The following is an 18,693-nucleotide window of genomic DNA, read 5'->3' on the forward strand; positions in this document are numbered from 1 at the left end:
TCCTAAGTGTAATATCAAATTTGACCTTTCTTATAGGAAAAAAATCCTAGAGACAAATTCAGCCTGGGATAAGTAGGTGCTGCTCCATTGATTTTTTTCCTAGTATTTTATAGTATTATAATAATAACTTTTCACATATAGAAAGAGGACAGCCGAATGCTTTAGAAGCAATCAATTAAATCTCACAGCACTCCTCCACCCCACAAGCTGTCATAAGTCAGGAAGAGTCAGTCTTGTTAGTTTTGGATTTAAGGCCTCTAAATGGTGGTGATGGTGATTCTATTTGCAGTTTATTCTAAGTCAGGGCTGAACCAGTGACCTCAAGGCTAGCTCAGTCTGTGATGATTAGATGTGCTGTACTGCTGCCGATGCAGTCTCTCTGAGGTCCCAAGCATCATTCAGGATCTTGCAACACTTGTGGTAAGAGTGGGAATGTTTACTCTCTTCCTAGGCAGAATTCCATTCTGCCTATTGGGGCCAGATTCAGAAAAGCGTTTCAGCACTTGCTTAAACCAAAGCATGTGCTTAAGTGTGGGGCCCTTAGGAAGGCGGACCTTATTGAAGAGGGAAAGCAGCAGAGCCTGGTGGCTTCATTTTCGGGAGAGCCAGACTAAGACATAGATAGTATAGGCCTCAAGCACCTGCTGCTGCATAATTATATCATAATCTTATCTTTCATTTTAAAAAGCAGTAAACGTTTAGCTCTTACTGTTGCAACCTTCCCCCCTCCCCTCCCCCCCCCCCCCCCAAAAAAAAAAAAAAAAAAAAGGAATACACCCACCCATACACCTTGAAAATGTGACCAGCACAGCAATGTGCCTGAGCCTGTGGAGAGCCTGCGGCAATAGCTCTGAGCGGTGAGAACTGCCCCATGCATCTCTATAGAGTGTTAACTTCACTGCTCTGGGGGCCCCTGCCAACTCTGTCCAACCAGTAGCAGGTAGATAAGAGTACAGTATGCTCAACTCACCCACCCAAACAGTTTCACCTGTTCTGGTGGGTTAGGTCCTTGGGTGGGTACCCCTACCTCACTGGCAGCGAGGCAGAGCCTTTACTGACACCCTTTCTGCTCCCAAGGGGAGAGGAGGGGGCTGCTGCCAATCCAGGAAGGCGGCAGAGGCCATCCGAAGCTGCTGCCTGACCCTACCTTTCTGGGAGGGCAGGAGAGGGTGATCCACCTACCATCACCACTCCAAGTGAGGCTGAGGTCACAGCACAAGGCAGGCCCACAGGGCTAAAGCCCTGTGTGTGCCTAGGGTCCTGGATTGCCTTTATTATCAGGCAATAACCACAAATCATGGAAGTGTAGGGCTGAAAGGGACTTAAGTGGTCATCTAGTCCGTCCCACCGAGCTGAGGAAGGACCAAGGAAACTTAAACTGTCTGTGACAGGTGATTGCCTGGTAATAGGTTTGAGAGTTAACTGCTATGTAGATTCCCATCCATTCTCCATTCTACAAAGGCTGTTTGCTCCCTAAATTGCTGCATGTCTGTAATCTTGTATTTTCAAAGCTTGCTTCAGAGCCCATTTCAGAGGTTTTTACGCCTCCTGTTTTCCTTGCTTGTTGGGAAAGATTTGTATGCCTCTATACCGTTGGTTTACCCTATCTCTTTTATTTATTGTGTACAAGGAATTCAGGGATGCATTTTATTTCCAACAATATTCAGCAAACACAAAAGTTATACCTGCAATTATTGTCTGTCCCTTAAAAGGTAATGAGTGTGAGAAACAGAGAGTTTCAGAGTTTTTATGTAATTAAATATTATTCCTAATTTCACGTTACCTCTTTCTCACGCAGAAAATTAGAACAAATACATAAGTGCCCTTCACACAATTTGATAAAGAAAAAGTGAAGTGTACCATATAATAATTCACTGCTGTTAACTAATTGGCTTTATTCACAGTATCATTGTAAATATAGGCCCAGATTCATGAAATACTCTGATTGCTTTGTGGTAATCTTCTGAAACAAAACATCTGTAAGCCTAATAAATACAGGCAGTAGCGGGTTTTCTTGTACATCACACTTTTCCCATCTGAGAGGGTGTGGCCACAAAAAGAGGGCATGGCCAGTATGCTGCTGTGCCCCAGTGATCCCTGGCTTTCAGATTGGCCATTGGCAACTGGTGTACAATAGAACAAATATCAGGCTGCTCTGTTTTATGTTGGGGACCAGATCCGTGCTCATTGGCCGGAAGAACGAGTATACACAAAGGTAGTTTAAAGTGATTCTAGTTCCCCATCTAGATACTCTAGCCTCTATATTCCAAAATAATCCAACCAGGCTTTAACTGGTTTTGCATGTTTATGCTACATTCATTACTTTATCTAGTGTTTCTTGAAAACTGTTGGCACTTCAGGTAATCCTGAGAATAGATTTCTTTCATAGAGTTGCCTGAGTATTTTAATCTCATGAAGTCATGCTATTCTGGTGGCTAACACTCTAAACAACTCTTTAACAATACTTTTCTCAAAGTAAAGATGGATGAGGCTAACGTTACATGTGCCTCCTTAGCTTTGATAACATTTGATATGGAAGAAGGTATTACCAATATACTTTGCAGTCCATTTCTCTGAAATTCCCCATTGGATAAAGTCTACACCACTTTTTAGTATCTATTTCCTAAACCTTGAAAATTTCTTGGGTTTTTTTTTTTTTTATGATTTCATGGCAGTTGCAGTCTGTATTTTCCTATTTATAATCCCATGTGTTTAAAGTAGATATTTTGTAATGATGATTAATATTTATCAGTTTTAGGACACAGTACACTGTTTAATGTGCTTAACATTAGCCTAACTCTGTTCCCATTGAAATCAAAATGTAAACTCAAGTGTATAATGTAGGGCACCTGCTTAAGTACTTGCTGAATCAGGCCCAGTATGTCTGTAAAGCTCCTAGTACATTATATAAAATAATAATCAGAGGTGAGGTGTAAGTGATGCACAGGCTCTGTGTGGGCCCTCTGCATATGAGGGAATCTCAGCCTATGTTGCTAGTTTTGTTTCTCTGTTCCAAGTCCCATTTACTGCAATGAATGGTTGATCAGCTCCTGCTGAACAGTTTATCAGAGCACACTGGTAATCTGATTGACCCCTTACCTATAACCACCTCTTTTTTTCTGTTCTTTGTGCCACCTCTAAAATCTCCCAGCTGCACACTAGAGAAACAACACAGTGTTAAAATAAAAAAAAAACCAAAACATTGAAAATGGGCCATTTCAAAACGGTATTTTTGATTGCTGTCAACAGAAGATTTGTTCAATTAGTTTGGGGGATGGGAATTAATATAGCATTTGCAGCCATTTTAAAGAAATACTACCTCAAAATTAGAGGTTTTCACCAATTTCAGATATTAGAACAGAAGCAAACAAAATAATAGCTTCAAGCATTGACAGGTAAGAGCTGATATCAGACACACTAACAGAATGGTTTTATTGCTCAGCACTATGAAGAAGGTGAGAAATGCATTGTTTTTCACATGAAGACTTATAATTGCAACAGTTCGTCAGGAAAAGATTCAGTTCCAAGTAAGAAACCACACATTCAACATGTTAAATCAAACCAAACTCCCCTATATTTTACTTCTCCTCACCTACCATATACCTGTGTGAATTACAGAATTTAGTACCAACTCAGTGCAAAACAAATATATTTATCAATAGTCAGGTGACATATTTATTCTTCTGACGGTGCTCAGCTTCTCCTGCGGTGTACTGTTTTCTTCAGCAAAAACAGGGTTGTCACCGGCTGAAGACTCTTTCCCCTCCTCCTTTTCTTTCTTTTTTTTTTTTAAATCCCCTTTGGTTCCTCAAAAAGTTTCGTGAAATATAATTTCCAGCAGCCCCTGTAGTTGAGACCTACCAGCTGTCGTGACCCAGTGAGGACAAGGCCGGTGTTTTTTTGCTGAAAAAGGGACTTTGCACTGATTGTTGTTTTGTGTTTTCTCCTGGAGTTGCTCCCTGGCAAAAGACTTTTCTCCTTATCTGTCCCAGTCACTTATGAAAGTGAATATGTCTGATTCTGGCTGGCAAAAACAACAACAGGGACTGAGTTTTACAATCGTTGAGATTGAGAGCAATTGCTATGCACTACTGACTGACAGCATCTTCAGCATAAAAAGGCTTCAATGTACATGCTCCTGTGTTCTTACTACAGATCTGAGCTCTGAAACAAAAATAATGGTCACAACTAAATTGCACTAAGCTTGATGAATGGATAAGGCATTACTGGAATTAATAATGCATTGCTGGAATTATTCCATAATATTATTATAGAAAAACTTGGCCATGTTTAATTATACAAGTCCTTGCCTCACTAGCAAAGACTAAACAATGTCATGGTCATGTATTGGCAGTTTGGCTAATTCTCCCCCCCCACACACAGTGCTTTGCTTGCCAATTCTGGCTGAAGGATTTTGACATAAAAACAGTATAGCGGATATTGTGAACTTTAAATAGCTCTCTCTCTCGCAAGTTGTTTGGAAGCATGTACTATAGCTAAGCAAAAGCAATCCTCTTTATCACATAGTTTTACTGAACACATCTTCTAGTCTCTTCATTCATCCTGAGCTATGACTGAAGGGATTTTAAAAACTATTGTTCAATGATCTTAGAGCTTCCAAATTACTATAAATGAATTCAATGTATGTATGTAGAGCTGTCTTTCAGTTTGTTGGGGAGGCTATTTACATTTTGATGGTTTTATTTTAAATTGCATTCTCACTATCTTGCTTTCCTACTTTTGTAGCCCTCTTCACTGCAAAAGGTGAGCTCTTTAGACAATGTTTTCACTTACGGACTCTAAGTAATAAAATAAGACCTTTTATTAGTCTGCATCATGAATTAGGGATCGGATTTTTTTCCCTTGTTATGGACAATTATGTTTTAAAATATGGATTATAAAACATCAGACAAAATAATGCAAACAGTTTCAGTGTTTTTAAAATGTGTGAAAAGTTAAATCCAAATTTGGTAGAATTTGACTAACATTTTAGAATGAAATGATTTGAAAAGGAATTGATTTTTCCAGTTGCATAGAATTATTGATGGAATAAAATGATACTTTTAAAGAGCCCTGCAGGACGTGCTATAATTTGTAGTCTCCAAGAGCCAAGAGAGGACTCTTATAAAACCTTCTTGATGGAAACCCAAAAAAATAAAGAAATAACTCCATCTTCAGCACATACTCTGTTATGCTGTTTCATTCTAGGGTTTGGAATGTTGGAGATAGGTGACAGTGTTTCACGTCTATGCTGCTTGTCCTGGGTATAAAACTGTTGAGCTCCATGGCCCAAGCAGGGTACACACCTTCACTTCAGAATTGTTGATGAAGAATTCTGCTTGTATTGGTCTTCATCTTATGTTCCTCTTCCGACTGATGACTGGATGGGAGCAAAGTGGATTAAAAAGAAAATCAGGGAAATGGGCCAGGCCATTGTGTAGAGGGGAAAGAGCTATATGGTGTGTAACCATGGCATTGTGTATCCCCCAGCAACACTGCTCTCAGTCACAGTCCAGCAAAAGGCAGCAGCGCCTGCGACAATGGGATGTGCTTGGGGTTGCGGAATTGCTGCCGAGCTGAACATAGCATACTACCCTTGAAAACAGTCACAACTTAGAATGCTGTATATCCCATGAGTTACTGTTACTGTGCCCACCTAAACACCTCTACAGTGAACAGCTGTAAGTTCCTTCCAGGTGAAGTGTCACAGACTAGCCATGCTGTCAATAGTTGGTGTGGTGACCAGATCGCAAGTGTGAAAAATTGGGACAGGTAGTGGGAGGTAATAGGCATCTAAATAAGACAAAGCCCTGAATATTGGTACCGTCCCTATGAAATTGAGACATCTGGTCACCCTAGTACTGGGAGAGGGACTGAGGTGGAGCCAGCACACATACCCATATGTCTATGGAGCGGAATTTTTACATTGAAAAGAGAGAAGTGCCAGAGGCGCCCATGAATTCCACTAGGGATTTTGCTGTTGCTATTGATTTGACGTGGAAGGTGCTCAGATACTGGGAGGATGAGCAGATAGATACACATTTTTAGCTAAAAGTTCATAACTGCTGATATAGTGCATTTGAATATACACAATCTCTGTAAGTAAAGGATCCACCCAGGAGGTGGAAGAAGACTGGGACTTCTCTTATGGTCACGTCTCATAATCTGAATTTTTTTGGTCTTCCGATGCACAACCAGTACTTTTCTGTACACCATTTCACAGTCCCTCACTGTAAATATCCCCATCAGACTTCCATCTACTGTAGCAGGCATCAAACTACATTGACTGAACCAGTTTAAAACTTGTTTTCCAATTAGTTCCATGTAAAATGATTTAAACATGGTTTGGTTGACCACTGAAGATAAAATCAAATCAAGTTTTAAAGCATTTTAAACACTGTGTTCTAATTTAGGTTGGGACTTAGACCATTTCACATGGAATCATATTTAAACCTAATTTCTTTTAACTGTTCTGCAAATTTGCATTTTGCCTTCTGTTGATGGGGCCTAAAAGTTTTCTAGTCTCTCTGAAGTCCTGCTTCTCCTTGCTCTATCCAAATCTGAGGTTTAGCTTCCAGCCAAGTGAAGTATTGAAAAGTGATATAAAAATGTAAAATATTATCAAAAAAATTCAGAGGTAGGTTCCATTACATTCTAAGATTCCACCTTGCTCCTCGCTATTGCAGGTCATAAGCATCGGCATATTAAATTAAATCTGATACACTGCCATTGTATCAATGCCATACAAAGCCATGTCTTTTTCATGGATAGGAAGTTGTAACAGAGGTTTGTGCAAAAGCTAAGCACGTACTGGAAGAGGGATCTCTTCAGAATGTTGATTATGTGTTTTAAACTGTCAGGGTGTATCTTTTGCCTTCCAGGGAATTTATTGTTCAGCAAATAATGGCATGGGAATTGGGCTCATAGTCAGGTATGAAATGTTACTATGTGGGGGATAAAATTTGATACTGAATGGTTAAATAGTTTACTAATTGAAGGGGAAAATCCTGCATGATATTCCTAGAGGGTCTCTAACCAAATTTGTAATATTCTGTTTAGGAAATTACTTTGCTGTTCCTGAAATGCTATTTTAAAATGTTTTCATTCAAGCTTTCCAAGAATTTATTCCAGAAAATTACCTTGCCACTAGATGAAGAATGTAATTTATTCTGTGCATAATCCAATCTCCTTTGTTCAGACAGACACAAGGAAACAAATGGTCCAGGAATCCTTAGTTATGGGGCTAATGGAAGTGTCTGAAAGGTTTTCAACGGAAGTTGCTTTTTCAGATGATAATCGCAAGCAAATAGTGATTTACTGTAATTTACATTCTTTCCAGTACTCCATTGATTTTTTGTGTGTGCTGGTTATAAAGAAGTGCCAGAAAGTGAACTGGTCTAGAAGGAGCATATTTCAGCTATAAAACACTCTTGCCCTCTATCCCTACCCTACTAAATCAAAGCACACTGAATGTTAGCCTGGACTGGAATCAGAATCTGGGACAGTCATTAATTTACACACTTTTGTTCCACTTTTAATCCAGCTGAGTTTTCCACTAGTGATGTCATGCTTTCTAACTAGCAAGCAGACCCATATATCACTGTCCTGTTTTCTTCCTGGCTTGCAGTTGCAAAATGGTAAACTAGCCAAAAGCATCATATACTTTTAAAATTGAATTTATTCATTGCTTACTTAGATCAAGTTAATCTTGACACGTGCTAAGTAGGAGGTCTCAATACCTTGTTTAGGTGGAGTGAATTCATTATAGCAAGTCCTGTGAGAGCTGCTGTTGCAAAGGGTCCATCAACAATTCCTTATTCTCACACTAAAATCAGGGATTGGTAAAACTACAGCTAATTCAATCACAGCTGAAAATTATAATGTCTGGGCCTGCTGGTGAGAATCTTAAAAAAAAAACCAAAAAAAAAAACCCTGCTATGAAAAACAACACATTATTTTTTTTAGACGCCCACCAAAGCAAGGAAATTCATAGTTGTCATCAACAGTCCTCAGGGTGCCTAGACCTTTCAGTACACAGGAAACTTAATTTAACATGTTGATGCTAAGACCTTGTAAGGTAGCATACTCACCACCCGTTGCTCCTCCTTGTGTCAGGATGTGATTCAGCAAGGGATCCTCGACTCCAGTGCCTCCTGTTGGCCATCTGCCTCTTGCTGGGTCTTCCATAGCTTGGCCCTCTGGTCAAGTCACATAAAATTTAGTCCCCTTCTGCGGTAATAAAAGGTTCAACTGAAAGTCTTAATACAAAAAAGCCTTTAGTCTCTCTCTTTGGATATTCCTTGACCCATCCTTTGGGGTGATTCAGCCCCACCGTGAGCTCATTATACCTTTGTTGGGCTTGCCTGCCCCTTCTTCTGAGGCTGGTAGGGAACCCAGGCCCATCTTCTACTCTGGGTTCCAGCCCAAGGACCCTGTATTTTACACAGCTAGGTCTGCCTCTTTGGTTGTGCTCCTGTTTCCTGGGTCTGCTTCCTACCTCTGAGCCCCTTTGTGCTGCTTCCCCACAGTCTGTGCTTAACGCAGCCACCCTTTGGTTCCTCCCACCTTCTCCTTTCTGTGCTGGTCTCACAGGTCTTCCACCCTTCTTGGGCTCCGGTGCCTAACCTGCTCCTCCTGCAGAGTTCTTCCTCTGTTGATTGTGGTTTTATCAGGTTTTCCCTCACTGCCTCCCTTCCCGAGGTACTCTGGCAGCTTCCCCTAGGGATCTCTCTGCTCTGTGTAGGCCCTAGCTCAGGCCTTTCCTTCACAGGAGCCTGTACTGCTTCTTCTGGGTCCTCCTCCCTGACTTTTTGCCTGTTTAAGCCCTATCTCAGGACCCGCACCCACAGGAGTCTGACCATGTTCCCTGTGGGGTCTTCTATCTACAGGAGAATCCTGCTTCCTCTGCAATCTCCCCCTCAGTTGAGATCTCCACTCTATATATTCTTTTCCTGACCTTTTCATGGCTGGGGTAATCGATTACCCTTAAACTGTCATATCACCATCAGGTGGGTCCTAGCTGCGGGGTCATAGGCAAGGCTGAGCCCAGCTTTCCTTAAAGGGCCAGCCAGCCTGACGATAGACCTGCAATAGCAAGGATCAAGATGGGTTGTTCAGAATGTAATGGAACTTACCTCTGAATATTCTTGACAATAGTATTTTACATTTCTATGTCACTTTTCCTCTCAAAGGGTCCTAAAGTGCCTCCTGAATAGAGTGGAATCACTTTTCCAGCCACTGGAAAGATTTGTATGAAATACTGACAGCAGACCTCGTTCCCATTTGCAGTGAACCTTGAATTCAAGGTCTGATTCATTTGTGTATGCAGCACATGCTCACAGAAGTCCACTGACTGTCCGCTCAGCTGCTGAGTACTGATTTGCAGAGCTGGTTGAATGTAAACCTCTCTCTTTCCTCTCAGTCTTCTCATCCTCAACAGTGTCCTTTACCTTTCCCTGGGATGTCCTCACCATGAAGATACCTAAAGTAAAACAACAACAGCAACAAAGAGGATGGGGGAGAGAGTGCACTGGTGTGGAGGAAATAAAAGGGACTTCTTAGAGGGAGAGGATTGAGTATGATGTAACCTCCCAGGAAAATTGTACAGGGTTGTTCACTTGAACCTGTGTGAACGAAACAGCCCTATCCTGTTTAACAGAATACAGCAATGCTGCACAGATAGTTCAGGGCAGGAAGTGTGAGGAGGAATACTGTTTCCAGCTGTAACTGTAGTAGAATTTAGGTGGGTAGATAGAAAATTGTTACATTAACTCACATAATTCTAGTGTCAGATCCATAGGGATAGATTTTTAAAAAGTTTTATGAATCCCACTGACATTGATGGGAGTCATAGAATCATAGAGTTGGAAGGGACCTCAGGAGGTCATCTAGTCCAACCCTCTGCTCAAAGCAGCACTAAGCAGGACTAACCTCAGCTAAATAATCCCAGCCAGGGCTTTGTCAAGCCGCAGCTTTAAAACCTCCAAAGATGGAGATTCCACCACCTCCCTAGGTAACCCATTCCAGTGCTTCACCACCATCCTAGTGAAAAACTTTTTCCTAATGTCCAACCTAGACCTCCCCCACTGCAACTTGAGACCGTTGCTCCTTGTTCTGTCATCTGCCACCGCTGAGAACAGCCTAGCTCCATCCTCCGTGGAACCCCCTTTTCAGGTAGTTAAAGGCTGCTATCAAATCCCCCTCATTCTTCTCTTCTGCAGACTAAACAAGCCTAGTTCCCTCAGCCTCTCCTCATAAGTCTTGTGCTCCAGTCCCCTAATCATTTTTGTTGCCCTCACATGGATATATTATTGTGCACCACTTTGAAAAGCTCTGTCTTCATGTTACTGTAACATAGGAAAGTCAATTATCTATTACCTCTAATAATTATCTGCTTAGCATCTAATCAGATAGGTACATTAATTGAATTTGGACAAACACATACATTCTTTGACTATTTTGCCTGATAAATTACAATGATTGTAGCCATCTGCGCTTGCCATATTTGTCAGTTACAGTATGAAAGACACAATTAATTAGTTATTTTTCCCCTCTCTCCTCTTCATCTTCTACCTTGTTAAAAAGCTTAAAAGGGCATGCATGTATGTGTCTGCCTCCATATATATTACAGGTTCCACTATATATATATGATTACAGGATCTGAAGAGCTAAAAAGACTGCAAAATCAAATAACATTTTTCTTGGGAACTATCAGCATTTTAAAATTCTTTGTGCAAAACAACTTCTTCATTGTGTTTTGTCTTCTCTCTAGATCCTTCTTCTATATCTTAATTAATTTGCTTGAAATTGCAGATAGAACTCCTAAGAATTAAACTCTGGTGCTCTGTCTTTTATCAGAGCAAAAAAGATAAAAAACAAATACAATTTTAAAAGCGAAGTGATACAAAATAGAACGATTTGGTAAAGTCAGCATAACATGAGAAATTACACAGAGAAGCCAAGGTGTCATTTAAAATATGGTCAGAAATAGTCGCTTTCTATGAATATCTTTTAAAGAATATTTAAGTTAAGGGAATGTATATTTTGTAATAGTCTACTTTAAATATACTGGCCTGATTGTCTGAGGCCAAAAAGTGCACAGTGTAGTTTGGGAGGCACTTGTGCACACCTACAATCCAGGGTCTACTGGGTATTAGGGCAATCCATTGGAATAAGCTAGAGTAGCCTAAAGGCTTTCAGTGATTTTTTCAAACTCATCAGAAAGAAGGATATTCACTTTGTCAGAGTAATTTCTGAAGACTCTGAGAGCTCTGTGAAAAAGAGTAACAATATAGAGTTTTTTTAATGCACAGTGTTTGATATTATGCATATTGAGTGCCTTTGGAATGCCTGTCTAACTAGCAAGTGCTTTATTAAGTGTCTAGATTAACTAGTGTGTCTTACTATTGTGATACTTACATTAGCTGGCCTCAAGGTATGTTTTGTGGAATACTACTATCATATCAAATAAGGAAATGTTTCCATAAACATGTCCTTGGGAGTCCCTGGTTGCAAGAATAGTCTTATTAAATCGCTTACGTCACAGAATTTTTTCTTTGGTTTTCCTATCTGGATTCTGGTTGTTAGTGGTGTATACTGATGAATCAAAAAATACCCATTTGGATTTGGTAACTACAGCGATTTTTAGCAAAGAAAAATGTTCTAAGGAATAGGAGCACTCACGACAGCAGCCTAACCAGTTTAGTTAGCAAAGTCTTTCTCTCTTGAAAGATCTGAGAAGTAATTTTGAAATTCCGGATGTTAGCTGTGCGCTTTGCACAGTCTTATAGTTTAGTTGAATAATTAAAGGGTCACTGTCATCACCCTGTATGCACATGGCCTAAACCAAAAATTAAAATTCTGCTACATACAGCACAATATTCTGCTTTATGAATATCATATTGCCACTGGGCTAAATTAAATAGCATCACTTTGATATGGACTGCTGCTGAATGGGTTGAATATAGCAAGCCTTTCTTTGAAAGCCTCGGATTAGACTTCATCCCCACCAGTAAGAAGCTAGTACTTTATCTAATGCATGTTCCAGCCTGTATCAACCTTAATGTCAACAGTTCATGTTCTTACAACTGATGGCTTTACAGTTTCCACTGTGAGCCCTGATAAATCCATGAAACTTTATATTAACAATTGAAGACATTCAGCACACTTGGGTAATTGTGATGGCAGAGTTCTGTGTGCTGTCCTAAAAAAAAGTCCTCAACTGGAAAGTACTACTACTACCATTGTAATACTTTTCATACTGCTTTAGATTTATGACAGACTGTACCTTCCATCCAATTCCGGTGCACTCCCTGGGGTGGCTGGGCCTCAGATCCATTGGGCATGCTCTCTGTTTCTCCGTTGGCTCTACAGACAGAGAAAGGTTAAAGGGTGTGGAGTCCCAAGTTCTGACTAAAAGGAGAAGGAAACAGGCAGGGGCAGGCTGGGAAGACATGGGTGTTGCTGTCCTTGAAATCAAGAAAGAGGAGTACTTTTATTTTAAAATGTTGAACTGAACTGTTGTTATATCCTAGGGAAGGGAAGAGTGTATATATTTGTTTGTTGAACCGTTTGTTGTACCCCACACAAGGTAAGATGTAGAGGTTTATTTTACACTTTGTGGTTTCCTTTGTTTTATATGTATATTGAGAAGGGAGAGCCTACTTTGTGGCAAGACTGTACATGTAGGGTTCACTCATCTGCCACAGAAATGCATCTCTCCAGTGTCAACCATTCTACACCAGCAACAGTTTTTGGTAAGGAAAAGCGAATGGTCTTTTCCAATTTAAATAACCCAGGTGAAATGTTGATATTCACAGATCATAGTTATGTGGAATAGCTGTTGTTATGTAAAGTTAAGTGTGACTAGAAAATCCAGTGGGTTACCTTTCACATAGGGTTGCAGGGTTCTGAAAGCTAATCAGAACAGAGAGCTGCCTGGCATGTGGGAAGCAGCTCTGTTTTGTAGGCTGGTAAGTGGCTGTAAAGTTAAAAGTTAAAATAACATTTATTTAATACTCGTCTTAAATTAATGTGGAGAACAACACACTGCTTATCCTAATTAGAATTAGGCCATGATGCCTTGGTTAACTTTATTCCTCTCATGAGAAGTGCCAGGGGATATTTAAATTACCATGAATGGTTTTATGTTTGATGTTGAAAATGGCAAAGTGTTTTCTCATTGATACATTGGTGCATTGGACTCAGATTGACAAGGAACAGATTTACCAGTGCCATTTCCTGTTGAACTTTTTTCTTTCAAAGGATTCTCATACAAATACCAACCAGGCCCAACCCTGCTGAGTTTCTGTGATTGCATTCTTAGTCTGTATATTTGTTGTAATTGTCCAACGACATTAGCTGTTTTTAAAGCATTGGTGAACATTAAAGGCCGGTTACACAAAGTTTTCTAATACTTGCTGATGCCTATGTAGCATTTTCCTTTAAAACAATAGTAAACTATCTTTTCTAATTATTTTCTTCTAATATTCAATTTTCAATACCAGAGCAACATTTCACACTTTTCTGTGTAAGAGACGGTCCAGTTAACACTAGGGCTGATGTTTGTTATGCCACACTCCTACCGGAAACTGTATTTTCTAATTTGTGACATACAATTGATGTTGAGATTTCATATAGATCTATGGGTGCCTAATTTGTATATTTGCTACTAATATACATGGGACTTGTGGTTTTCCCTTACTACCCATTGAATGGCTAAGAAACACCAACTTAAAAATTAAACCAGACTTAAAAATTAAAATTCAATCCTGTGATTATGGAATGTTAAGACTTTAATTAAAGATCAGATTATCCTGGATGTAACAATAAAAAAAGCATATGAAGTATATAAAGGAGATTGGTCTGACATTAGAAATGGAAATGCATGTATGCGAAGTAGCAGAACAAGCAAAATCACAAATAAAAAGCCTAGAGGAAGGCAAAGGGCACATGACAGAGTACTATAAACCAGCATGAGGAAAGTTCACAGAAATTAAATTGGCGAAGGACAGAAAAATGGAAAGAAGGAAGCAATGCCAGTGATGTGGCAACTAACATGAGTATAGGAATTGCCTGGGATTCAGGCAAATATATAGAAACTGAAATAAGCTCAAATATTGTGTTAAAATGTGCAGAGAATGCAGGAAATGCATGTATAAATTGCAAAAATGGATTCCTCACATTAAGAGGAAAAGCTTTTCTTTAGCACAATACCAGAAGAAGCTGGAAACTCAAAAGATTGGCTGATTAAAAAGTGCACAAATGGCACGTATGTGGCATACAAGACAGATACTGGGGCACAAGTAAATGTAATAGAAACTGAAATAGAGATTTATAAGGAGTACATATAAGTACGGTGAAAGACTACAATGGAGGAACAATTCCAGTGTTGGAAGAGTGCACACTGACATTCAAATTCAAAGGGAGAATGACAAAACACGTGTTTGTGGTGGTACAGAGGCAAGGAACCAGGCTTCGTCCTACGCACATGTGAGGTGCTTGGTTGTGTTAAGAGGATGTATGCCACAGAGAGACCGACAAACAACATAGAACCAGATATGAAAGTATTAATAGCATCCTGTATTCATCAGAAGTGGGTGCCTCCCAGTAACATAAAGATACAGTTAAAAGAAGATGCAGAACCTATGGCACATGCTACACAAAAAGTTCCACAAGCCTTAAAAAACAGGCTAGAAGAAGAGCTGCAAAACATGACAGCAAATGGTATCATTTAGAACAAAGAAGAGTCAACAGATTGGGTTCACTCCTTAGACCAGGTCTACACTACAGACCTATATCAGTATAGCTATGTTGCTCAGGTGTGTGGATATTTCTCACCCTTGAGTGACATAGTTATACCGATGTTACCTCCCATGTAGACAGTGCTATGGTGACAGGAGAGCTTCTCCCGTCAACATAGCTTCCGCCTCTTGGGGAGGTGGATTAACTATGCTGATGGGAGAGTTTCTCCCATCGGCATAGTAACGTTTTTACTAAAGTGCTGTATGTGAAGGCAAGCCCTCAGTAATTGTAAAGAAAAAAATGGGGATTACAGCTGTGTGTGGACTTTAAGGAGTGGAACAAAAACATAAAAAGAGAACACTTTCACTTTTCCACAAGAAGTAAAGTCTGAAATGACAGGAACCAGATTCTTTAGAAAATTAGATGCATCAGCAGGATTTTGGCAGAGCCCTTTGAGCGCCAAGATCTGCACTTTTAATACACCATTTGGAATATACTGCTCCCTAAGACTGCCTTTCAGAATATGTTAGTCTCCAGAAGTATTTCGCCATACAATAAGCGAGCAGTGCCACTAAACATCAGGAATGATTGACGACAGAGTACTGGAAATTGTGAATAAGGCCAAATGTCAATTTCGAGCAATGGAAATAACATCTGTGGGGGAGAGACTGACCACAAAAGGGAATTTTGCCTGATGAACCAAAGATTCAGGCAATACTGAACATTCTGAGACCTGAAGATAACAAGGGAATTCAAAGGCTGCTAGGCATGTTGAATTCTGTCAGCAAGTTCATACCTAACTATATAGCGCATACAACTCACCTAAGACATCTCCACCAGGTCACTGAATAGGCATGAATCCCAGAGCACAAAATAATTTAGTGATTTAAAGAACATTCTGACATCAGCTCTAGTGCTGCAATTTTTTGACCCATTAAAAGACATCAAACTCTTTACAGATGCCTTGAAGGGAATGCTGGGAGCAGTGCTATTAAAGTGTCACGGAACTTATTGGTTGTTAGTCTTGCATGCATCTGGGGCTGAAACAGACGATGTACACACAAATTGAAAAGGACATTAGGTCTCATGTATGGATGTACAAGATTTCACGACTTTCTCCATAGTCATAGCTTCAAAGCAGAAACTCATTGCAAACCCTGATTGCAATACGAAAAAGGGAGGTAGAGCAGCATCACCAAGGACATTATCCCTGATTTTGAAAATAGACTCTAAGGCCAGACGGAACCATCGTGATCATCTAGTCTGACCACCTGCACAACACAGACCACAGAAACTCACCCACTCATTCCTGTAATAGACCCAGGGATACCGCACAAATAGCTTGCAATTCCACGGACTTGACATGTTCAGACTGGGAAGATAGCACCTTGTTATAATGGACAACTTTATTTCCCAGAAGTAGACACCCTTGAAGATACCACAGCAGCAACAGTTGTCAGACACATAAAATATATATATTGAACATAGTGTAACTCCAAGAATAATAATAACTGACAGACTACAGTTCAGGAATAAGGAATTCCTGGACTTTGCTAAAATGTACAATTTTCATCATGAAACATCTAGTGCTAGGTATCCTCACTAGAGGATTAGCTGAATGTGGAATATATATCATAAAGAACCTTCTAAAAAAAGCAATAGATGCAAGAGAGGATGCATATTTTAACAGTACTCAAATATAGAGCTAAGCTGCTACAATATGAAAAGTTAAATGCTGAACTCTTCTACAACTTACATATAAATACTTGATTACCAGATATGGGACAAAGGATGACCAAGTAATTTCTGTTAGTGAAGAAAGGATTGGGAAAGTGCAGTCTGACAGAACGTCATAGTAAGGGAGCAAGACTTCTTCCTCAGTTAGAAAACAGACTAAGTGAGAATTTAGCAAGATGACACTGGCCTGTCAAAGTTACAGTTATCAAAGAGGAGTCACTTCATTCATATTCAGTGATCACAGACAGAGGCAAAATCCGAAGAATGAACTGTAAGCATCTGCTCAAGATACCTGACAACTTGGCTGAGAAAAATGAAGTGAGAGCAGACGTACAATGTGAAGGCAATTCACAAGCTGACCCTATTTTTGACCATGAGATTGAACAGCCTGTTACAGACATGGACTTGCTGGGATTTCAGTACAGCAGATCAAGGAGGTTACTGAAACACCCTAAGAGACTGATCAAGACATGTTAATGTTGTGTTAAAGAAACCTGAAGGGTTGTTGAAATCAGTAATTGTTTTTTTAATAGTTTTTTAGTTTAATTTAATAAAATGTAATTTTAGTAAAAAAATTTAGAAAAGGATCTAAAAAACAGAAAATATGCTGTAGAGCAAGTCTTCCAGGCCATGTAGAGATGCCACACTTCCTGTATGGTCTAGAGGCAGTCTTTGGTTTCCAGGGAGACACTTTTTGCTGGGGCAGGAAAAAAAAAAGCCCAGGACAGGGCAGTTGCAGGCTGCAGCTATGTGGAATAGTAGAAAGTTTGTTACCTCATTTCTGTACATAGTTCCAGTTCATAATATAGGCTTGTCACCATCTTGACACCATCTGCTTGTCAGTAAGACATTATAGCATTCACTGGTACAAATTTAAAACCCAGGGAAAAAAACATAAGAACATAACATAAGAACGGCCATGCTGAGTCAGACCAATGGTCCACCTAGCCCAGTATCCTGTATTCAGACATCAGCCAATGCTAGATGCTTCAGAGGGAATGAACAGAACAGGCAATCACTGAGTGATCCGTCCCCTAGTGATCCGTCCACTCCTAGCTTCTGGCAAACAGGCCACGGACACTCAGAGCATGGTGTTGCATCCCTGCCCATCTTGGCTAATAGCCACTGATAGACCTATCCTCCATGAATTTATCTAGTTCTTTTTTGAACCCCATTATACTTGTGGCCTTCATAACATCTCCTGGCAATAAGGTCTACAGGTTGACTGCACATTGTATGAAAAAATACTTTCTTTTGTTTGTTTTAAACTTGCTGCCTATTAATTTCATTGGATGCCTCAAGGTTCTTGTGTTATGTGGAGGAATAAATAACTAGTCAGGATTTTATAGACCTCTATCATATCCCCTCTTATTTGTCTTTTTTCCAAGCTGAAAAGTCCAGTCTTTTTAATCTCTCCTCATATAGAAGCTGTACCATGCCCTTAATCATTTTTGTTGCCCTTTTCTGTGTCTTTTCCAGTTCTAATATATCTTTATTTGAGATTGAGTGACCAGAACTGCATGCAGTATTCAACATGTGAGTGTACCATGTAGTGGCATTTATGTAGTGCATTATGATATTTTCTTTCTTATTATCTATCCCTTTCCTTATAATTTCTAACATTCTGTTTAGTTTTTTTGACTGCTGCTGCACATTGAGCAGATGTTTTCAGAGAACTATCCACAATGACTCCAAGATCTCTTTCTTGAGTGGTAACAGCTAATTTAGACCCCATCATTTTGTTTGTATAGTTTGGATTATGTTTTTCAATGTGCATTACTTTGCATTTATCAACAAAGAATTTAATCTGCCATTGTGTTGTCCAGTCACCCAGTTTTGTGAGATCCCTTTGTAACTTTTCACAGTCTGCTTTGGATGGACTTAATATCTTGAGTAATTTTGGAGTATGTAATATGTGAAAATTATACCAAAATAGAATCTTAGCCAGATATTTGCATGGTAATTTTATTATGAGAGTGTCCATTATCTTGCTTTGATCTGAGAAGGCTACATTCAAAGTTGACAAATGTATATGCTGAGAATATTTTGCTTTTTAGATTCCTGCATCAATAATTTAGAAACAAAGCTCTTTAATGCTTGTTCTTTATTGTATTCATTCTTGAGTGGCTTGGTGTAAAATTAAAGTCTATACATACAATCTGTCCCTCCCTCCTAAGCATAAGGGAGTTTGGGCATTGCCTTTCACTCTTTCCA

General features: G+C 39.7%; 1 protein-coding gene across 2 annotated transcripts in view; it reads left to right on the plus strand.

Moving 5' to 3' along the window:
• The window catches only part of PLXDC2 (plexin domain containing 2), a 350,669-nt gene that overhangs the window by 160,500 nt on the left and 171,476 nt on the right, over nt 1-18,693 (plus strand). The window lies entirely within an intron of this gene.

The sequence above is a fragment of the Emydura macquarii genome, unplaced genomic scaffold (genome assembly GCF_026122565.2).
Source record: "Emydura macquarii macquarii isolate MOO-44397 ecotype Brisbane River unplaced genomic scaffold, CSIRO-AGI_Emac_v2 contig_2422, whole genome shotgun sequence".
Taxonomy (NCBI): domain Eukaryota; kingdom Metazoa; phylum Chordata; order Testudines; family Chelidae; genus Emydura; species Emydura macquarii.